Genomic DNA, 6,950 nt, shown 5'->3' on the forward strand with positions numbered 1-6,950 from the left:
AATAGACAGTTCTCTAAAGAAGACATACAAATGGTCTATAAACACATGAAAAGATGCTCCGCATCATTAGTCATTAGGGAAATGCAAATAAAAAACACATGACGTATCACTTCAAACCCACCAGGATAGCTAGAATTAAAAAATTAAAAAGGAAAATAATAAGTGCTGGTAAGGACGTGGAGAAACTGGAACTCCCAAACATTGCTGATGGGATTATAAAATGGTGCAGCCACTGTGGCAGTTCCTTAAAAAGTTAAACATAGAGCTGCCATATGACCCAGCAATTCTACTCCTAGGTATCTACCTAGGAGAAATAAAGACATATATTCACACAAAAACTTATACATGGCAGTTCATAACAGCATTATTCATAATAGCCGAAAAGTGGAAACAACCTAAATGTCCATCAACTGATGAATGGATAAACAAAATGTGGTGCATCCATTCAACAGAATTTTATTCAGCCATAAGAGGGAATAAGTACTAATTGATATATACTATAACATGGATGAACCTTTAACACATTATGTTAAGTGAAACAAGACAGACACAAAAGGCCATATATTATATGATTCCATTTATGTTAAATGTCCAGAATAGGCAGGTCCACAGAGACAGAAAGTTGATTAGTGGTTGCCAGGGGGTTTCAGAAGAAGGGAATTGGGAGAGGCTGCTAACAGGTGCAGGTTTTATTGTTGGGGTGATAGAAATGCTCTGGCATTAGATAGTGGGGATGGTTGTACAAAATTAAGACTCTACTAAATACCACTGAATTGCACTTTAAAAAGTGGTTAAGTTTACGTTACGTGAATTATGTCCATGGTAATAATAAAAAAGAAAAATATTATTAAAAACCAAAAACATATGCTTTCTATTTTCTTTGGAATGTTGCTACATTGATACAGACCAGCTAAAAGAATAAAGCACAAGAGTTATTCCATTAATATTTGTTTTATAAGAATACATGTGTTCCATCCTAGGTGAGAAGTTAAGGTTCATTTAGATTATGATCAAGAGTAGTTTAGAGGGCAAGGGAGGGCCAAGTTTAAAGGATCTGATTGTTAAGAGTCTGTTGACTAATTTTTAAACTCCCACATGATAATTCATCTGCTCATTAAAGCAGCACCTTGAAAAAACAAAGTTTATTACAACTTTATGGTGCACTAATTCGTGGGTCAAACACTGTCCCAAAGTCACAAGTTCATCCTTTTGAGAGATGTGCAGGCTCTGGAGGGCACTGAACAGCTGTGTATCTGGGGCTAGCCCATGGGGCCCCGTGATTACTGGCTCCCCCAACATGTTTCACAGTGAAGTACCTCGCTTGTTCTCTGGGTGGTGTATCCATGTTAGTAGGTGGAGGATTTGACTCGTTCATGGGGATGTAATTCATAAATCGTACGGACCCCGTTTTGTTTACCGAAGCAGACCTTTTCCTCCATTGCTGCTTTCTTTGAAGGAGTTCAAAAGTTGGATGCTCTCCCCGTGAACATTTCTAACCCTTGAGTAAGAGCCCTGGTCCACACTGTTAGAGACAAGGATTTTCATTATTTAGTGGGACAAACTGTGTTCTTCTTAAACATCCCACTTCAGATATGGCTGCTTTCTTTCCTTCTTTCCTTTTTTTTTTTTTTTACAGGAGGATATAAATAAGGATTCTGAAGCACTTTGCATATTATTAGGTAAGGATGATTAATCATGTTTGGGGACTGCCCTGATGGTGGGGTGGGGTGGAAGGAATTACCCTCATAGTTTGACTATGAAATTCACTTAAAATAGATGCAAAGTCATCTAAAGGGGCAGAATGGCAGATAAGACCAGATGCAGAGGGAAAAGAGGGTTGGCAAAACGAAACTCAGAACTGCTTTCTTAGGCCCCATCTAGGAGATAACAGGATTTGGGAATTCCTGTTTTAGCAGGAAGGCCATGGCCAGGGTGGAAGTGGGTGGAAGGTTGTAACCAAAGGACTTTGTGAGGTGAGGACCAGCTGGCAATATCACTCTTCTGTGAAACGGTTGCACCTTAAAACTGGATTTTCTGCCTTCCTTTCCCTCATGGATTTAACGTCCCCTAGCAACCTTCTGAGCATATTTGCCTTCTTTGGGACACCATGCTGTAGCAGTTAAGAGCCCCGATTCTAGTTTGTACCATGTGGTTCAGTTCCTGGCTCTACCGCCCACTAGCTTTGTCATCTTACAAGTTACATAACCTCTGGCTTTCTCTGTAAAGGGGGCTTAACCACGGTTCCTACCTGATAGGCTTGTGGTGAAGATTACACAAGGTAATCAGGCTGAGTGCTTCATACCGTACTCAGCACATGTTAGTAGACGCCAACCATTATGATTATTGTTATGTTATTCCAATGTAGGTGTGTCGATGGGGACAGCTCACTGGTGGCAACTACGGTTTTCATTGACAGTCAGTAAGCTGGGCTTCTGACTTAACACGGTTATCATTTGAACTTAGTGTAAGTCTGACAGGAAGAAAGAGATGCGGGCCGACAGATTCGGGGTTCCGATACTGCCTTGGATTAATGCTAAAGCCGCGTCAAATTCACCAAGGTTATAAATGCTGCCACCTGAGGCGCCTTGGGGTCTGGCTGTTGATACCATCTCAGTCAGAAGCTTGCTCTGAGTTTCCATAGGAGGAGGCACTACAGAGGAAGTAATCAAGGGCGACCAGTGGTTCACATGGTGATTGAAAACTGAAATACTGGTCGACTGAGGGCTTATTCATACCAGGTCATACTCTTTCCAAAACCCTATGAAGGCTTCCCTTCTGCTCTTCGGGTAAAAGGAAAACTTCATGCTGGGGTCCACAAGGTCTTTCCTATGGGGCAACTTCTGCCTTTCCAGCCACGTGGTACAACTCTTCCTTGCTTGCTGTGCTCCAGTCCAGGGGCTGGCAAACTACAGCAAAGTTTCATAAGGTTGCACTGGGATATAGCGCACACATTTGTCTGCATACTGCCTAGGGCTGCTTTCATGCAGCAGTGGCAGAGGTGGGCGGCCGAGACTGAGGCTACAAGGCCCACGATGTCACATGGTAACACCTAACTGCAGGGGACCTGGGACACGGGGTCCACTTGTGGGTCCAAGGAGAAATGGTTTTGTTCATCAGCTAACAATTTTTGCCATGAAAACAAAGCTATGCTCTTGGTGTGTGTGTGGGGGGGCGGGTCTTGAAATTCCCATTGCCCTTACCATTCAATTTAGCACGCCATTCCCTACCAGGTCCCTGGGGCACACTGCAGAAATGACAACTTCCAGGTGCACATGTTGAAAAACACTGACTTGACTAATTTACTTGGGCCTTTTGAATAAAGTTACCTCGGTATTCTGGTAACATTTGTAACTGCGTGATATAGACATACTCACACCACCAGTGCTTTAAGAACATTCAATGGGAAGCCAGTGACTTCCAAACAGCTTCACCCTGAGTCTAAACCCACTGCTTAATAGTAAGTTACAATGACAATAATAGTAACTAATGCATGCTACATGCTTTAAAAGCATGATCTTACCTAATCCTCACCTATGAGGTGCTTTTGTTACCCATTTGATAGATGAGGAAATGGAGGAAGAGAGAAGTTAAGTAACTTGCCTAAGTTACATAATAATAAGTAATGAACGATGGAGCCAGAAATCAAAATCAGCTGTCTGAGGCAGAGCACTGGTGAATTCACTTAGCTCTATAAGCACATTATATGGTTACACGAATGCCTCATCTTGTGTAGGAGTTTACCGTTTACAAAACCGATGAGGTTATCCTTGTTGTCTAGATAAGGAAACTGAGGCAGGTAAGTTAAGTGATTTGACAAGGCAATGTATCCGCTTTAAGACAGAAGAACATTCGGAACTGGGTGTCTGGATTCCTCCCACCAGAAACAAAAGCTGAAGTTGACCCACGTGCTGCTGCCTGTTCTCCAGCCCAGTCACCCACCTAGAACCTGGAACCACATCACAACCGGCTGTTCGCATGACATTATACCCACAAATGCCAAATATCTATCCCTTGAGAAAGAAGTTCTGCTCCTAAGTATATGTCCTACCTCACTAAGAATAAGAGAGGCACTGTGTGCCAATAAAAAACTAGAAAGCACCCTAATCTCAACCAGTGGGAGAATGGTTAAATAAATTATGTTGCATCCATAAGATGGAACGCTGCCATCATAAATCATGATTTCCCCTTAAAGGAAAATGACATTTTTTCTTCTCAAGCTAGGACAGGTAACGAGAACTAACAAAGGGTCAAAGAGGATTTTTGCATGTGAACATGCAGGTTTTGGTTAACTCTGTATCTATTTAATACAAAGAATATGCTATACCTGAAACATTGTGGTCTATTGTTATTTAATAAACAAACCTCTCTAAAAAAACCCCATGATTTCCTAATTACCTGGGAAAATGCTTACAATAAAATAATAAGTATAGGTATACTTATTGTATTATACTTACTAGTAATACATATTTATATATACATATATATCGGTATGTATAAATTGTGTGTGTATAAAACACATATAATACGGTCTTTTAAAAATATATCTTTACTGGGGCTTCCCTGGTGGCGCAGTGGTTAGGAATCTGCCTGCAGGGCTTCCCTGGTGGTGCAGTGGTTAAGAGTCCGCCTGCCGATGCAGGGGACATGGGTTCGTGCCCCAGTCTGGGAAGATCCCACATGCCGCAGAGCAACTAAGTCTGTGCGCCACAACTACTGAGCCTGCGCTCTAGAGCCTGCGAGCCACAACTACCGAAGCCCGCGCGCCCTAGAACCCGCGTGCCACAACTACTGAGCCCACGTGCCACAACTACTGAAGCCCATGCTCCTAGAGCCCGTGCTCCGCAACAAGAGAAGCCACCACAATGAGAAGCCTGTGCACCTCAAGGAAGAGTAGCCCCTGCTCACCACAACTAGAGAAAGCCCGAGTGCAGCAACGAAGACCCAATGCAGCCAAAAATAAAAATAAATAAAACAAATGAATTTTTAAAAATCTTAATGTATTTCATGCCTTTATATTAGATTATGTTTTCTAAAATATATTAATTTATGCTAAATAATTTCAAAGGAAATGCACTAAAATATTAACCGTGGTTATCTCTCAGAAGTGGATGACAGTTGATTATTATTTCCTTCACCATATTTTTCTGTAATTTTCTACTTCCTCCAATAAAGATATATTACTTTTATGAGAAGAAAAGTTTAACAATGCATGTTATTTTAAGGAAAGATATTGGTAGCCTATATTTCACAGCCTGTTTCCTCAACCAGTTCCCACTCTGTTTGGGAGTGTTGAGCATTTACATGCCAACACTAAAAACACATTCCCATTTTGAACTTGCAGATAATTCTAACTTCCACTTAGGAACTCACAGTTAACCATTAGTACCAGCTAAACAAGTCCTGAATTCAATCATCTACAATGTTCCTTGAGCAGAGATGTGGGGAGAAGAGAGGAGGTTTTAGTCTTTGTGGCTTCATGGGATGGACGGTTGGTTGTCCTTTCAGGGGAGAAGAGGGAAAAGGTTCAGACGTGTTTTAGGACAACAGAGTCCAGGACCTGGCGTAGACTGTGGCTCCGGAGCTTCTAGGAGGGAACTAGTCCACTCCCTTTCCCAATGCATTCATTTGTCTCTACTGATTTTCAATAGAAGGGCTTTGGAACCTCCCGAGAAAAGACTGGAATCCTGCCCACCAATGCACTGCAAACCAACATCTGCAAAACGAGGTGCTCCCAGGTGGAGGACATATTGTAGAGGAACAGGAGCCTCCAGGGAAGAATGAAACTGGCACTGCAATTCCAGGAGTAAAGGCTGACAGTAGTGGAGAGTGGGAATTACAGGTAGTCTCTCAAATGATCCCAGAACCTCTCCAGATCCGGGCAGCCTGGGGCATGTTTGCAACCTTGGAGAAAGGCACAGTGGGTGTGACTTGGGAGAATGATAGCCCTATAACGGTAGAAACACATTGGTACTTAAGCAACTTTGCAGCGGGCCCCCTAGCTGAGTGTACTACAGCAACGACATCCTCTGACTTTGAATCCCAGTTATCCTGGCTTGGGCACAGAGATGACTCTCCCCGAGGAGATGAGAGCAGCTGCAAGGGTGACAGCAGCAGAGTTTCAACCTTGGAGATGCAGTACTTGGGGAGAACTGTCAGGGTGTGGGCTGACAGTGCCCTGCTTGGCTCCCACACCTCCTGTGGGGAAGCCCTACCACGAGCCACTGTGACCTCTGAGGTTGAGCAAATGTGCCGTGGGACTTTTGGCTGAATGTCACCCCGAGCGTCCTCCTCTTGCTTTGCTGAGCGGGGACGTGATAAGAGCTTCCAGTTTAGGGAACTGGCAGGTATTCCAAATTCACCAGGATTGCAGGTGATGGTCACTGTAACAGCCACGGGGATGGGGACAGACTTCTAGCCCCGACGAGCATCTTTGGGGAAGCGTCAGAGTCTCAGTCCATGGATTCCCGCCATGGTGGGGACACTCAGCCAAATTATTTCTGATCACATGTCAGTATCCCTGGGCATTTCCAGAAATATTTAGGGGAAAAGAACTCTGTAAAAGGCTGAGGTAATGTAGGGACACTCATAACTAGGGAAGCATGAGATGCTTGGGGGGAGTTTGTTTAAACAAAGCAAGCCAAAGGGGCTATTAAGGCATGCTGTTCTCCATGAATTCAACATTTTTCTGAAACAGTTTGGTTTCCGTAGCTACTTGTTGCAATTATTTCAAGGAGGTGCCCTTCTAGGACTGCATTATTATTAGATGAGAGAGACACTATGACGTGAGGCAAATCTGGATAATATTTCACAATAGACAGAATTTATTTTTGGAGGTTCTCCCTGCAAGGGATCTTCTCAATCTGCCCACAACATACTCAGCAACTCCCCAGCTGTCGTGTCCTCTGCCCCATATTTATTCTTTCCTTCCTCCCATTCAAACTTAAGTCAGC

This window comes from Delphinapterus leucas, chromosome 3 (genome assembly GCF_059928025.1).
Source record: "Delphinapterus leucas isolate spDelLeu-1000000601 "Yukka" chromosome 3, BTC_Dleu_Yukka2, whole genome shotgun sequence".
NCBI lineage: Eukaryota > Metazoa > Chordata > Mammalia > Artiodactyla > Monodontidae > Delphinapterus > Delphinapterus leucas.